The sequence below is a fragment of the Rattus norvegicus genome, chromosome 15, assembly GCF_036323735.1.
Source record: "Rattus norvegicus strain BN/NHsdMcwi chromosome 15, GRCr8, whole genome shotgun sequence".
Lineage (NCBI taxonomy): Eukaryota > Metazoa > Chordata > Mammalia > Rodentia > Muridae > Rattus > Rattus norvegicus.
The window spans coordinates 8,946,087-8,963,326 of record NC_086033.1 but is presented as its reverse complement, the minus strand read 5'-3'; the positions used below and the strand labels follow the sequence as shown (position 1 = coordinate 8,963,326).

Sequence of the window (17,240 nt, the reverse complement as noted above, 5' to 3'; positions counted from 1 at the left end):
TTAGAGAAAGGATTGAAGGAGCTGAAGGGGCTACTTCAAACCCCATTAGAACAACAATACCAAACAACCAGAGCTCCCAGCTACCAAACCACTACCCAAAGAGTACACATGGACAGACCCATGGCTCCAGCTGCATATGTAGCAGAGGATGGCCTTGTTGGGCACTGATGTAAGGAGAAGCCCTTGGTCCTGCCAAGAGTAGACCCCCTGTGCAGGGGAATGTGGGGGGGGGGGTGAGAATGGAGGGTGGTTGGGGAGGGGGAACACCCTTATAGAAGAAGTGAAGGGGTTTGGGATAGAGGGCTTATGGCCATGAAACCAGGAAAGAGTATAACATTCGAAATGTAAATAAAAAATACCTAGTTAAAATATTTACAATAAAAAAGAATAAAGCAGGAAGAAAGAAATTCATATTCAGAAACCGAACATTCTGCAACTCAGACGTTGCAGAAATTGAGGGCTTTTGATTACTGAGAACAGTTTCGACTCAACTTATTATCAGGAACTCATAAAAGATAGTGAAGTTTAGCATGGCTTTTAAAAATAGTCTAGTGGTTACAAACATTAAAATAAAACTATGGTCACTTACTTGAAAGATTAACAATTTTGTAGTTAGTTCCCTTTTATTGATTGTTGGCATTCTGTCTAGGCTCTGCCCCACAGTTACCTGGCAACAGCCAGGTGTACCTGACACTATAAAAGTGACTGCTTGCCCTCTCCCCGTTGCTGTCTTGTTCTTTCTTGCTCTCTTGCTCTTGTTCTTGCCTTCCTCCTTCTCTCCCCATTCCTTCCCCTTTCTCTCTCCAAGTGCTCATGATTGGTCTTTACTTCTCTATTCATTCTCTCTCTCTCTCTCTCTCTCTCTCTCTCTCTCTCTCTCTCTTTCTCTCTCTCTCTCTGCCTTTCTCTGCCTCTACTACTCTCTTAACTCCCCTCCCCATGCCCCAAATAAACTCTATTCTATACTATACCATTGTGTGGTTGGTCCCTTAGGAGGAAGGGATGCCTCAGCATGGGCCCGCAGAGGCGTCCCCTTCCCCCACACCTCACCACACCTCCATAGAACATATTCTCTCTCCTTTATCCTTTTTACAAACATATCAATGATAAATTCTTTTTTCTTCTTTTACACACCGAGAAGAACAATGCTAATTTTTTTTTTTTTGAGGATTCACTTTTAGACATGAAAGACACTTGGGTATCAATATGATCAATGAATCTTCTTGAAATTAAAAAAAAATTAAAGATTTATTTTATCTTTTAGTATGTGCATGCATGCTTCTCTGTGTAGGGATGTGCACGAGTAAGTACAGGTGCCTGTGATGGCCAGAAGAGGACATCAGAACCTTTGGAGCTACAGTTACGTGAGATTGCCTGACGTGGATTTGGGGCATTAAACTTGGATCCTCTGGAAGAATAGTATGTGGTTTCCACCGTTAAGATATTTCTCCAACCCGTTGGAATTAAAGTTAATTTTATATATACAGCAAACTCAAAGGAAACATAGGTCGCACTGATTTGCTGCAAAGACAAGAGCTGACTATGAAAATTCTTTATGTGGCAAATGTTTAAGGTTTAATGGGAGACACTATAGCCACCATCATTTCTCTTGTGTGACAATGCTTCACAGAACTGTGTATGATGGACAAGCTACCAGTGAGCCATTTATCTGATGAAAGGAACAATGAAAATGCTGCTAGCCTCAGGGCTTGGGCTGGCCTTGTCCCCAGACTGTCCTCTATTTCTGCTCGAAGGTTTCTTGTGGCTTGCCCTACTCTGAACCACGCTTTATTATTTTATGATAGAGCACAACACGTTGATGACTATGGTCATGAGAAATAGAAACATCCCATCTGTGTTATATGGCATTTTTATTTTACATTATATCATCCACAAGATGCTGTACCAGCCCTGCCAACTGCAAAGAACAGCCGTTCGACAGCTTTTCTTCTTTCTGCTTTTACTCAACAATGTATGGGAAAGCTCTCCCCTTTACTTTCTTTGGTTCATCAAAGTTTAAGCAGAAGCACTTTACTGACTTTACTTTGTGTTTTCAAACCACAGACATTGAAGTCCTACCATGCTTCTGCTTTAAAATCAGAATTACAAAATGTGCAATTCTTGTTTCACTCTGCTATGATTCCAAGTGTTGACTCAGGACTCAGAAGGCCTTCCCTACCATGGACTCCCTGTGTAAACTTTGTACACCCTTAAAGTAGGAAAGCAGCCAGCTTCCCCTTCACCCTCCTTCCACCTGAGGAGCTCCAGCAACCAGGCCCCTCCCCCACCCCTCCCTGTCATATCTGCATTTCCAGCTTCTGTAACTCACAAAATCATCTCCAGCTTCTGAATAAGACCCCTCCCAGATTATGCTAATTTTTAGGTGAAAAGTCTGAACAGGAAAATGCACCAATCCCTGACCTTCTTGAAGCTCAGGACTTGAAATCTCACCAATCCTCTCTCTGAAAATCTCCACCGAAGGAACCCCTCTCCCGCCCTGAATTCTTCTATATAAAGGCTGTGTCTGTTCCGTTCCACACTGTCCACTCCCAGGAGCAGAGGATTTGTCTATAAACTGGTCCCTCCCAATAATTTTCTTAGGAGTTTTGCTGCCGGGTGTGATGCCAAGGTCCATGCAGGAGGAATGACAAATGGCTTTAGAACTCATAAACTGTGGCCCACTCATTAGCACAGTCATTACTGGTAAGTCTTGATTGAGGCACAACCTAGAGTACTGTGTCCTGAGGACTTCGTGCTGTTACGGAGTTTTCAATTTTCTCTTCCCAGTTCCCACTTAATCTAAGAATTGTGTGAAATCTCTAAGGGGGCCTCCAGACCTTCATTTGTCTGCATCTCCGGCACTCACAATAATAATGCTTGACCCCTTTCAGGCGTTGCCGATGGGGCGTATTTAGGATTCAATCACCACCCTAGGAAAGAACTTACACAGAGATGTAGATGGTCAGCAGTGATCACCACCCTTAGAAAACATCTGGAAAAATAAACTTTTTAGAGAAGCTAGGTTAAGATGCTTTTACTACTGGCTCTGATATCTTAGGAAACAACTTGAAGTTCAGAAAGCTTTACACCCTTATTAGTTAAGCAAGGGGTGTTTTATGGTCAGGGACAAAGAACAATGGGAGCACTGGCTGACTTGACTCTCATTGAGGCTGGATGATGGATTTCTTATACCAATTTTTGCTCTCAGATTTCTGACATGATTTAATAAGGAGTTGCTGGTGAGTGGTTATGCATTCTGAGGATTTAAGGCAGATATGACTGATTTTTATATAAAAGTTTAGACTTGTGGTTTTAAGAGTCTTATAAGATTATCTTTAAAGATAAGTGATAAAATAATCCTTTCTTCAGAACTGGAAATTACTGCCCACCAGTAAGAGAAATTGGCTGAGAAAACTACCTTGCTTGCTTATGCTTTGTTAATCTCTAACGAATTGCTTAACTGTGAATGTACATGGGTTCTTGGAAAAAATTTGTTTTCTTTATCTGTATTACATAATGTTACTTTTTAAAAGTTATTGGTATACATTAAAGGTAAAGGTACATTGTTTTTTCATAGTCATTCACTAGAATGACTGAGTCGTTCACTAGTGAGAGACCAAATTTTTGAGTTCAGGCTCCACCTTAGAAAATCTTGCCTAAGTTTAAATTCAAGTAAACTAACAGGCTGGTACCTAGCTCCAGTTTCCAGGTTATCCCCCCAAAAAGCCTGAGCATAGCTCCCCAGTTTCCAGGCTACCCCTCAGCAAGACCTGCTTCTCCATCTACTGAAATGATCTTTTTTTTCTTTTAGTTTGTTTATATAGTGGATTATGTTGATGGATTTCCATATATTGAACTATCCCTGGGATGAAGCCTACTTCATCATGATGGATGATCGTTTTGATGTTTCCTTGGATTCAGCTTTCAAGAATTTTATTGAGTATTTTTGCATTGATATTCATAAGGGAAATTGGTCTGAAGTTCTCTTTCTTTGTTGGGTCTTTGTGTGGTTTTGTTATTATTATAACTGTGGCTTCATAGAATGAATTGGGTAGTGTTCTTCCTGTTTCTAGTTTGTGGAGTATTTTGAAGAGCATTGGTATTAGGTCTTCTATTAAGGTTTGATAGAATTTTGCACTAAACCCATCTGGTCATTGGCTTTTTTTTTTTTTTTTTTTTTTTTTTTTGGCTGGGAGACTTTTAATGACTGCTTTTATTTCTTTAGGTGCTATGGGACTGTTTAGATAGCTTATTTGATCCATTCTGATTTTACTTTGGCACCTGGAATCTGTCTAGAAAATTGTCCATTTCATCCAGATTTTCCAGTTTTGTTGATATATGCTTTTGTAGTGGAATCCGATAATTTTAAAAAATTTCTCCGTGTCTTGTTATGTCTCCCTTTTCTTTTTTTTAACTTTAAACAAAATTTTATTACTAAAGGTTGTCACACAATTAGATACTTCTCTACTCTGTGCACAATCATCCTTACCCTCCACAGAGAGACTGCTTCTGAACTTCTCGTGTGCTGACACAGCACTACAGTCCTGATGCTAACACAACAATAGAGATGCCTCAGTGATTTAAGTTGAAAGCAGGACACTGGTACATGACTCTTGTACCCAGCATCAGGAATGTACAAATGTCTTTATTCAAAAATACAAAATAACTATCTTTAGGCATGGGCAATGACAGCAGAAAGCCATTATATATTGTCAAAGGAAACAAGAGCTGACGGTTACAGTGATCAGCCCACATTCTCTTCAGTCACTTTCTTTAGATGATGTCTTTGATGTTATCGGGAAGAACCCGCCTTGAGCTTCCTGCCACACTTCATTGAGAAGGGCAAAGCACTATTCTAGAAGTTAGAACACGCCACCTTCTATACCCGCTCCCATCCCAACCATTGCACCCATTCCAGGCTCCTTCTCTTTAGGAATTTATGTCACTACAGCTTCTAGTGTAGTTAGCAAGGAGGCCATCCCAGCGGCATTCGGTAAAGCAGCTCTTAGAATCTTTTTGGGATTAATGATTCCCTTTTCTACCATGTTCACAAAATCTCCAAGCATGGAGTCATAACCAACTTCTGAGGAACTCTGCAGAATTTTCTCAACTATCAAAGACCCTTCAAGACCTGCACTCTTCACAATTATCATTGCAGGAATTTTGAGTGCTCTTTTAATAATTTCCCTACCTATCTTCTGATCTTTCAGGGTTTTTCTAACCTTCACTGTGATGACACCCTTTCTTCCAATTCTTTTCATTGCATCAGAACTGATGTTGTCAAAATCTTTGTCTCCATTTGCAGAAATCGTAGCAACCCAAGCAATTTCTTCAGGGGTTGTCATGGGTTTAGATTATTTCTTAAATTCAACAATTACAGCCTCAACAGCCAGCATCACACCTCTCTGGATTTCCCCTTTGCTGATCTTCTCAAAGCCCTCCGTGGCAACAGACTGTGCCGGAACAGTGGCAGTGGTGGTGCCATCTCCAGCCTGTTCTTTGTGTTATTGGCAACATCCTGAACAAGTTTATCTCTGATAGTTTTATGTTTATCTTTTACACTAATTGACTTTGCAACAGTGACCCCGTCTTTTGTTGCTTTGGGACTTTTCCGATTCTGTTCAATAATTACTGTTCTTCTCTTTGGCCCCATTGTAACAGCTACAGCATTGGCTAAAAGGTCTACACCTGGAGCATCTGCACCAGACTTTACAACTTTGGCATAGGCCCAGGTGAGATGAGAAGCCAGTGCATGAGACACTGGTCTCTGTTGTGGTTTGCCCTGAAGTTATCTGTATTTTGATGCTAATTCCACTGCCCCAAGGACAGCTGCCTAGTCACTACTCAGAACTCAGGTGACTTCACCAGAACCTTCCCCCCATTGAATTTGTAAAGTACAGGTGAGGGGTAGGTAGAAGGAAGAATAGAAGGATAGAAGAAGGCCTGTCATTGGAGGAGAAGGAAAGATGGGCGGGAGGGAAGTTTGAAGGAAGAGGAGGAGACTAGAACAGAAAGGGAGAGACAGGAGAGGGAGAGAGGGAGAAGCCGTGGCAGGACAATGGAGGCTGAAGTAAAGATTCCACTCTGTATTTACAGATTGTTATTAATGTTCCTAAGGGATGGATGGTACTGGGCTTTATATGTTTAGGTGGGCACTTATATCTTATCAATTGAATCTAAGGTTATTGTGTTGTGTGTTCTTTTACATGACGGTTCGAGTGTAGTAAGAGGTGTGTGCAGCTGTTCTGGGCTGCAGCGGAGTTGGGATGTGTTTCCGCCAAGAAATTAGCAGGTATCTTGGGGCATCGCGGTGCTAGACCTAGCGAGGTAAAAGACAACTATACTTTGTTATTTTTATATTTTTACAACAACAGGTCTCATTTGGTAAAGGACTGTGGGTAGTCAAAACATTTCTGTGGGTGGTGGCAGGAGAGCAATAGTTGAGGCAGGCCATCTGCAGCGAGCGAGGCTATGTCTCCCTTTTTATTTCGGTTTTGTTATATTTGGACACTGTCTTTGTGCTCTCTGGTTATTCTGGTTAAGGGTTAATCTATCTTGTTGATTTTCTCAAAGAACCAGCTCCTGGTTTTGTTGATTCTTTGTATAGTTCTTTTTGTTTCTATTTGGTTGATTTCAGCCCTGAGTTTGATTATTACCTGCTGTCTACTCCTCTTGGGTGTGTTTGCTTCTTTTTGTTCTAGAGCTTTCAGGTGTGATGTCAATCTGCTGACGTATGCTCTCTCCAGTTTCTTTTAGGAGGCACTCAGAGCTATGAGGTTTCCTCTTAGCACTGCTTTCATTGTGTCCCATAAGTTTGGTTATGTTGTGCCTTCATTTTCATTAAATTCTAAAAAGTCTTTAATTTCTGTCTTTATTTCTTCCTTGACCAAGGTATTATTGAGTAGAGCGTTCTTCAACATCCATGTATATGTGGGCTTTCTGTTGTTTTTGCTGTTATTGAAGACCAGCCTTAGTCCATTGTGACCTGATAGGATGAAAGGATTATTTCAATCTTCTTGTATCTGTTGAGCCTTGTTTTGTGACTAATTATATGGTCAGTTTTGGAGAAGGCACCAGGAGGTACTGAGAAGAAAGTATATTCTTTTGTTTTCGGATGAAATGTTCAATAGATATCTGTTAAATCGATTTGGTTCATAACTTCTGTTAGTTTCACTGTGTTTTTGCTTAGTTTCTCTTTCCATGATCTGCCTATTAATGAGAGTGGGGTGTTGAAGTCTCCCACTATTATTGTGTGTGGTGCAATGTATGCTTTGAGCTTTAGTAATATGGTGGTCTCACCTATGCTCTCAGGTGTGTCAGCATTCCTGGGAGACAAACTCTGTCTCGTTGGGATTTGGGTACGGAGAGCTGTGGCACAGGGTCAACTCCAGGTACAGATGGAAACCAGAAGGATCCTGTCCCTCACTTGCCGTTTTCTATAAAACCTTATCCTGATGATTCCTTGGGGCTTTTCTCCACCAGACCTGTCTTGTGGGTCAGCAGTGAGATAAGCCCCAAACATTAGCATGTGAATAAAGGCCCTGGTGTGATTGTATCCGATTGACTCTTGATTGGTCTTTAGGGGTTCGGGAATGCTTCTTGGTACAATTGAGGAAAAAATGGAACAGATTTACACTGTAATTTTATACTGCTTGAAAAGTTTTGCTGGGACATACAAGCAATGGAAGAAAAAAATAAAGTGTAGTGTTGGAACACTGTACCTTCCACTCATCAACTTTGTGTATGTATGTATGTATGTATGTATGTATGTATGTATGTATGTATGTATGTATGTGTAAATACTGTGTGGTGTGAGTATGTGTTGGAACTTGTTCCATCCTCCAACTGTGTGCACATATGTATATACACATGTATACATGTACATGTGTGCTTGGAGCTTGCTTGTTGGGGCTTTCCTCCAGTCATTCATTATGTGAATGTGTATGTGTCTGTCTGTCTATCTGCATGTAAGTAAGTAAGTATGTATGTATGTCTGTATGCATGTGTGTCTGTCTGTCTGTCTGTCTGTATGTATGTATGTATGTATGTATGTATATGCATGAGATTATTGCAGTATACCTTTGCTTTATCCGCTCAATGTGTATGTATGTGTATAAATTTTCTCTTTTCTTTTCTTTCTTGATGACTCCCAAGGAGTTAAAAAAGTTCAGAGTTTTTCACTGGCCACAGGGAGTGCCAAACCCAGTAAATTAAACTTTGTTCCCTCAGAGAAAAGCCTGCTGAATATTCTTTCTAATCACTGTCTGCTGGAGGCAGCAGATCCTGTCAGCTGCTCTCAGCAGTGACCCCCACTGGGTACCTGCCTTGGTTGACCCTATGGTGTTAAAGCTGGTTTTTGGCAGTGTGACTTTCTCATTGGAAGAAGCCAAGAAGTAATGGAGAGAAGAAAAGAAGCAAGGAAGTGGTGCAGGGCGGAGGCTCCTGAGCTCCTGAGCTCAGCTGTGGACACCCATCCGTGGGAGCTGCAACTCCTCTACTGAGGAGGCTTCCTCTCAGAGCTGTGTCTCTGGATGCTCTTTTGGGATTCTACCCCTCCCAGAGCTGTGTGCTTACTGCGTTTCCAAGTCCAGGACACCTTCCCATCCAAGTAGGAAGGTCAACAGTAAAAATAATTTGATTGATTCATTCACTTATCGACTAATATTTCATAAACACCTATTGTATATCATAATAGTAAGTATTCCACAGAGTTCCTATCTTCAACTACACTACAGTGAAGAAGAAACTGGAAGGTAGTATTGCGAAAGAGTACATTGTGTCATCTATCTGTGTAATGGTGGCTCTTCCCTCCATTTCAAATCTGATCTCCCTGTGCTTCTGGCCATATGTCTTTGGTCTTTACATATCACCTAAACCTAAGGATTAGTGATATTTCCTCTAGCCTCTACCCCAACAACTAATTCATAATCATCTCTTGAGTTCCAGTATAAAGGACACCTCCTCAGGGAGTCCCTGCTGACTTCCCATTTCTGGTTGTGAGCTAATGGTTCATTGAGCTCCATCCAATTTGTTACCACTTCTTCAACATTTGCTTTGCCCATTCCATCCCATGTCCTCCATGACTGGAGTGTTGTCACTGTTTGCTGACCTATATCACTGTTCTATTTCAGAGTATGTGCGGCATCTGTGATATGTGTAGTAAGTTGCAGAAATCCCTGTTTTAGCATGTCCAGTTATGGAGGGCTGTGAGAGATAGTTTCCAGAGCTGTTTAGAGGGAGGCAGAAGCCATTTGGAACTCAGTGCAAACACATACCATTGATCTAACCTGCCTCTTTGGTGTGAAGAGGAAAACTGGACCAGTTCTATGGGCTTTACCTCTGGGAATCTGGGCCTGTCCTTTTCATTACTCTCAGGTCACTAAAGTCAGATGCAGCCAAAATGGACAGATTTCTTTGTCTTTGGCTCCACCCTCTTTGCTCCTTCATGGTTTTCTGCTACATGCTCTTTGAGCTCAGCCTCAGTTGGGACCACAGCAGATGTAACATCTCTCTGCTGTTCTGGTCTAACTTTCCTGAGACAGGAACTATTTTTCTTTTTCTTTGCAACTTCTGTAAATAGCCCGCTCACAGTTATTTCATTCTCTGCATTGCTCCTCCCATTAAGAGAAGCACAGGATGCTGCAAATTATGAGAGTGAGGTCAGAAGTGGCTCCTGCATATGGCTCCTCTGTAACGTTGTTGGTTAGCTGTGGTTATGGTCCCTCCTTGTAAAATGAAGATGTTTATGATATTACCTAATGTAACTTATGAAAATTAAAGGAAATATTGTTATAGATCAATGTCTGGCTCACATACATATCATGTATAAAGTCATAAGAAATATCATGGACTGTAGAGGTTCTGGAAGTACAGACTTTTTTCTTCTTCTTCTTTAGCTCTTGCCTATTGTTTCCAGGAAATTTATGTGCCCACTAGTGGTCATCAGCACCCTCTCGAGGTTCTTGTTATCATTAGTACAAGAATTTAAGAAGATACTCAAATGGAATTCAGGCACGTTTTTGTTAGAATTTAATGGCACGAGTCTCTAATGTGGGGGATCCTGGAGTAGGGAAATATAAATAAAAGGTTCTGCAGAGGTGGTGCTGTGTGTGTTTATCTGGCTGTGTCCCCTTCAAGGGTGATGTCTGCATGGTCATAACACCAGACTTTCCGCAAACATGTCAGTCTTGTAGAATTAGAATCTACTTTAGTACAAATGTATTTTTAATATTCATTATGATGCTCTGTCAGAATGATACTTACAGGATCATAACATAGTTGTTTCTTTTAATTAAAAATAATTTATTTCAAGAATTGCTCTTAAATCTGCATTTTTCCCTCAAAAGTTTTTAAAGTTTTAAAGTTTTTCCTGAGTCCATTTCCTAATTATGAAACACAAAATATCTGAAAATATTAAAAACTTACTCAGTCAACTCTTTTTTTATAGTAGTGTATACTCATCCAAGACTTTTTATATTACTAAGTAAGCCTCCTAAATTGATTTTTGGGATACTTTTTAATTTTTCTCAATGAGTTTAAAAAATAGCAGTCTTTAACTCAACCAAATCTACTATAGAGAGCCTAATTTACATTCCAGGGCTCTAGTGTAAGTTCAAATGTCAGGTAAATAGATGAAATAACTTGACCACAGTAAGCCATGCAAAATATTTTTTCATTAACATTTTAAAAATTGCTAATAGTTTTGCACCATATCATATATAGGTCAATTATTCTGCTTGTAGTTTATGAATCTTTAAATAATTATATACTCACTAGGAAAGTGTACTCCTTTACAATTTTGCAACAAGTGGGATGATTTATCAGTTATCCAGAGTCACTACATCATTTCTGTGTTCCTGGAGCTGTGAAATATTTTTAACCAGGTCTAATGAGAAATATTGTCAGCTTCAGTGCTGAAATTGCTTGTGTTCAATTCTTAAGCTCCTGTGAAAAGCAACTCTAACTTGTGCCCTTGGCGTGGCAGTTACCTATCTTATATCTCAGTGTAGTGAGTTTCTATCTCATTCCCTTGTTACGGCAGATCTCTGTCTTATGCCCTCAGCATGGCAAATCACACCTCAGGTGTTCAACCTGATGTGCACTGTGCTGTCAGTGAGTGTGTGCTTAGAAAAGGAAACCTGACCTAGATAATTCGCCTAAAGCAAAAGGAATGGAAAATGGACCTGCTTACGTAAAGCAATGATGCATGATTTTGAGTTACCTAATAGTTTGGGTTTTCTACACCCTTTCCTTACCCTTCCAACCTAACTAATTAAGTATGCTTACTTAAAGTTCTTAATAGAACTTAACATTTATCTCCCACATTTTCTCAGTTCTGTTCATTAGAAACTAAAGGAGGCATAGTTATCTTGTGTTTTAGAGTCGTATTGCTGTGAAGAGACATAATGACCATGGTAACTCTTATAAAGGAAAACATTTTAATTGGAGCTGGCTTACAGTTTCAGAGGTTTGGTCCATTACTGTCATGGAGGGCAGCATGGCAGCATGCAGGCAGACATATTGCTGGACGAGGGGCTGAGAGTCTATATCTTGATCCAAATGCAGAAGAAGGGGACTGAAAATACACACTGTGTACAGCTTGAGCATCGGAGTCCTCAAAACCCACCCCCACAGTGACACACTTTCGCCAAGAAGGCCACTCCTACTCAACAGGGCCACATATCCTAATAGTGTCTTTCTCTATGGGCCAAGCATTAAAACACATGAATCTGACAGAGGGCATTCCCATCCAAATGACCACATCTTGGGTTCATCTTCAAGTGGAAGGGTTTTTTACTTCTTTTTTTGGCATTAATTTACAGGAAGGAAATAGGACTGAAAAATAAAGACCAAATGAATATTGTTCTTTGGACTTTAAAATACAAACATCGTTTATCTGTTCTTCATTCATTCTGTGTGTATTTGTGTGTGTGTGTATTGTATTATGTGTGGTATGTATGTGCCAGTGTATGTCTTCTCAAGTGTCTTCCTTCATCACTTTCTATTATTGCCTTGATACAAAGTCTTTCACTGAACCGTAAGCTTGCTGTTTTGGCTAAGCTGCCTGGCTAGCAAGCTCTTGAGATCTACATAGCTCTGTTCCACAGTGCTTTGGCTATAAGCAGCTATATGTGGCATTTAACATGGGTGCGGGCATTCGAACTTAGGTACATATGCTTGCACAATAATATTCTTATTCATCTTCTAAGCATTTATATGTTCCTATAAAACAAATTTCCAAGGAATAAACAGTATTATCCATTGATGGCCTCTCAGTGAGTCTCTGTCTTCTATGGGATTATGAATGTTTGCAATTTACTTTATTGTGAAGCTGTGTCTTGCATCCCAACATCTTAGGTCAGGTTCTCAAGTTAGATTCTGAGAAGAGGGTTCTATCCAAGTGATGTTTTACATTAAGATCCAAGGGAAATTAAAAAAAGACAAGGTAGAGCTGGGATGGAAAGAGGAAAAAACTAAAGAAGACTGACATCTCAGGAAAAAGCATGCTAGTGGCTTTGGCTTTATCCTTTGGTAGAATGCAGGGTGTGTAGGGCATCTCAGAGTCATCAAAGCCCAGAGTGAGGAAATTAGACAGGCCCAGGCCAACACTGATTCCTAAAGGGTCCGCATCTACCCAAGATCGCCATCCTCTCTGGATACTACACAATGGCCTTTCTATTGGAAGCACCCTAAATCTGATGGCGAAGGTGCACAAAAACCCATCAGTAGACAGCTGATGAGATGTGCTGCACCACCATACTGATCTTGTCTGCTTTAGAACAGTACAACTTGGTGTTGATGTGTGACTCTGGACAAACTCTCTCACCAGTTCAAAAGTAGACAGTTTCCATTGGATTTCATTTGCTAATAAACCAGGCCTATATTTGGGGTGGCTTTTTTCTCTGACACCCCACTCTAAGGCACATCTGTTTTGAGGCCAACAAATTTCTGCTATGTAGAATGACTTCATTCTTTTCTTTCCCTCAAGACACTGCAGGAATAGAAATATCTTCCATGGGATGGAGTCTCTCCAGGTCTGGTGGTTTTTATCATTCAACCCCCAGAAATAAGGGGCTGGCAGAGGCTGTGGTTTCAAAGAACCACAAGACAATTATATTCGAGTCTCATGAACATGAGTAATTTCTCCCTGAGGCTAGACTACTGGCCTCTAACTCCAGCTGCAGTTTCACAACCTGAGCTACAGGTTCATAGTGACATTTTACATTCTCTCCCATGGGTAAAGGAAAGAGCAGAGTTCACATAAGTAGGTCAGAACTGGTTCAGAGAAGCTCCTTTCTGGTTGTTGGTATCTGAGGGGAACTGAGGGCTCATGCTTGAACCAACTTTTAAATATATAAACTACCACCTCTGCCTAGGTTGACACTTGTACTACTTTGAGATATAGTGTTTTCTCTCTGAATTATCAGAACAAAGGCATTGTATGTCACCCCTGTATAAAATTGTTTCTATGAACACAATTGCATAAAATCATCCAAGGTGATGGCTAATTAGAATGGAGTCAACTAAGAGGAGAACTCTACAGGGAACTGATACTAACAGTAGGAGTTCACTCATACATGAATGGTCAGATAGTTTGAGAAAGAACCTAGTATGTTATCAGGAATCTAAAGAGCTAAGAGGTCAAATAGGCAAAGATAACAAGGTCAAATGCTTAAAAGACAATCAGCCAAAGAACAGGAAATTCAAGGTGATTTGTGAACTTTTCAGAAAGAATATTCCTTAAATAGCTGAGGTCAGAAAAAATGATGTTAGATGTCAGTGCGTTGAAGACGGAATAAAGGAATAAAATCAGCAGATGTAAAAGATCTTAAGGCTGTTGGCTCAGGGATAAGGATGTTTGCTGGCAAGTAATCTGAATTCAGCGGCTACATAGCTGAAGGAAAGATTCAACTGCGATGAGTTATTCTCTGACCACCACATTGGGTTGGCACATAAACCATATGTTGGCACATAAACACACAGAATGAGGAAATAAATTTTAGTGTATCTTTTAAAATAAAGCTATTATTTATATGGTAGAAGGAAAACAGGGCAAAGTCACATTCATGGGAAAATTGTTTTGCATTTTTCCTTAATTATGGAAAAAAGTTTCACATAAGAGCATGAGATGCCAAAAGAGATATGGGGCAGTTCTGAGTGAAATTAGCACTAACTCTCAAACTGGGTAGAAGGAGACATGTGGGTACAGGCGGACAGCTAACCATAGACCCATTGTCTCTATGCAGGGCACAAAGGCCGAGCGATCGTGAATGAATGCTGTACCCCACAAGGAGTGGACATTTAGCTAGTAACTTATTCTTTGCATTTTAGAATTATGTAAATATCACCAGAACTCATATTGAAAATGTACCCAACACTGTCTTTCATGTCCGTTTTCACTGGGTTCCTATTTCACCCCTGGCCCCAGGTAACCACAGTTTTGTGCTTCATTCACCTGTTTCTGGGTAACACAGGTGGTCTCTGAGTGTGCCTTCTGGCATTTAGCACAGTGTTTCTGAAGTTTTATTGTAAAATGTATTAGTATGTTGTATTAGCAACTTGTTCAGATTTGTTGTTAAATTATATATTCTATGGTCTAGACCTATTCTATGGTCTAGACATCAAATTTAGAATATTTCCGGTTTACAGCTACTATTTTCAAGTTTGGTGTATTCAGAACAATGTCTCTATGGACTTTGAATACAGATGTTTCGGGGTCATCTACTGAATTTACCTGGGGACATCTGTGTAGAATTGCTACATATATGGCAAATATAACTCTTCAAAATAAATTTTTTTTATTCTTGAGAATTTCACACAGACACACACAAGCAAACAGACACACATTGACACACAGACACAGGCAAACAGACACACAGATACACACACACACACACACACACAGAGAGAGAGAGAGAGAGAGAGAGAGAGACAGAGAGAGAGAGAGAGACAGAGAGAGAGACAGAGACATAGACAGAGAGAGACAGAGAGAGAGACAGAGAGAGAGAGACAGAGAGAGAGAGACAGAGAGAGAGACAGAGAGAGAGAGAATTAATTGTGATGACTACCATAACACAGCAATTGACAGAAGGAAGAATTTATTTGTCCTTGAGGTGTAGAGGACTGAGTCCATTACAGGTGGGAGGTAGCCATGGTGCTTGAGGAGCAAACTGGCAGCTGACACCTTGCGCCACCAGAGTGAAGTAGAACAAAGGAAGTGGAAGTAGGACATGTCCTTCTGCTCTCAAACTCCATGTCCACTGATTTCCTTCTCTGTCAAGAACATACCCCCTAAGCGTCCTAAAACAGTACCCCCAACTGGGGTCCAAGTATCAAAATACCTGAGGTTATGGGGGAGACATTTTCATTCAAATATACGACAAAATAGGATCATATCATCTTTCCATGTACCCTAACAACAGACACCACATTTTTACGACATGTCCCTATTCCAATTTCATGCCTTAAAAAAAAGGAGAGACCACTGAGTCCAATTCATGCTTTCCATGTGTACATTGGTGTAGAGCCGTTCCCTGGAGAATGGGGAACCTACTGATGCCCACTCCAAGAAAAGAATTATTCTCCCTTACTATTTAACTTTTTGAGTAACTTTCAAACCTGTCTCTGAAAGGACTGTGCACATGTGCTTTCCCGTCAGCTGTGTCTGATCCGTCCACATTGTTCCTGGCCTTGTTCTGGTTTGCTGTCATCTGTTTTGGATTATGGTTCCTCTAATGGGTGCAAAGTGGTTGCTTATTTGTGGCTGTAATTTGCATTTCCCTAGTAACAGATGATATGTAAAATTTTTTTTTCTCCTGCACTTTTAAGATAATTTATTTAGGGGCATTCTGTATGCAAATTGATAGTGCTTGAAGATGAATATCCCCACATGCCCAGGTATTGACTACTTCATCCACAGCTCTCAGTCTGGGCTTGGAACCAGCCTGATTCTCTCTGTGTGTGAGTTATTTTCTTTCCTAAGTCCTGCCATGATGGACCGGAGGCCAAATTTAAGTGGAGGCAAAATAAGCCCAATTTTCTAAATCATGTGTTAGGCAATTTACTACAGTGATGTAAGTCTGAGCAATAAACAAACTGGTGTGCTATAGAAAATTATAAAGAGCAAACCCAGAAGCACTCGGCTTTCTTATTGTCCGATGTCAAGACTAAGTGATGCTCACAGCCCTCGGTATTGTATGCCCTCAGCAAATGTGCTCTAGACTGTTCCTGGCCTTGCCATTCTCTTAACGCCATTCGCTGAACAAAACTAAAACTTACTGGATTTAACTCAGCCACCATATTCTTCTTTTGTGCTGCTTCTACAAAGTGTTTAGGTGCAAGATTATCTTGGTTTATTATTTTATCTCCTGAGATGGTTTATTGTCTGCACTAAATTTAGGTTTTCAGTCCATCTTGAGTTAATATTAATGAGAAAAATAAGATCCAGGTCAAGAGTCTTTCTTTTCTCCTCCTCCTTCATCCTCTTCCTCCCCCTCATAGCTCCTCCTCCCCCTATACTTCTGTCTTCCTCCTTTTTCCTCCTCCTCCTCCTTCCTCCTCGTCCTCCTTCCTCCTCCTTCCAACTTTTCTTCTCCACTCTCTCCCTATTCTTACCTTTTCCTCTCCCTTCTTTTCTTCCCTTCCTTGCTTGAAGTGAAAACTTCTGGTTCTTTGGAAAGTTAATTATGGAAGATGATGTTTTGCTGGGGCACACAGGTGAAAGAATTATTGCTAAATCAAAGACGTGAAAGAATGTTTTCATGAAGCAGACACAGGTTAAAGGATGTTTTGATATAGCAAACATATTGAAGGTCCTGTTATGAATATAAATATGACCCCTCAGACAGTGGGAGATGAGCACTGAGCATTGGTTTGGTTTGCTCCACTTTGCTATCCTTTGCTAAAGACACACATTTATTGGTTTGCCTTCCATAGAGTTGTCGAGCTCAACTTGTGGTAGCCTCCTAAGAACTGCTTGTGAGGTTCTTGTGGCAGCTTGCCGCTTCAGTGGCCTTGCCTCAAACTGGTTGGTGAGCCTGGAGGTTTCTTCAGGATTGAACTATAGCTTCCAGGTGTCTGCTTGCTAAAGAGACTGGACCGTAGCTGCTGGTTTGTCCCTGGTGTCTGCCTGCCTAGAGGACTGGTCTGCAACTGCTGAATCTTATTTGATGTTTGCTATAGGACTGGACTACTGCTAAAGAAAATCAAGCTTGCCCCCAAAGAACTACACTGAGCAGGTC

General features: G+C 40.6%; 1 long non-coding RNA gene and 1 pseudogene across 1 annotated transcript in view; one reads left to right on the top strand and one right to left on the bottom strand.

Annotated features, from left to right (window-relative positions):
* The window catches only part of LOC134482078 (uncharacterized), a 53,555-nt gene that overhangs the window by 9,231 nt on the left and 27,084 nt on the right, over positions 1-17,240 (top strand). The window lies entirely within an intron of this gene.
* Hspd1-ps20 (heat shock protein family D (Hsp60) member 1, pseudogene 20) overlaps positions 4,938-17,240 on the bottom strand; it is a 30,716-nt pseudogene continuing 18,413 nt past the window's right edge.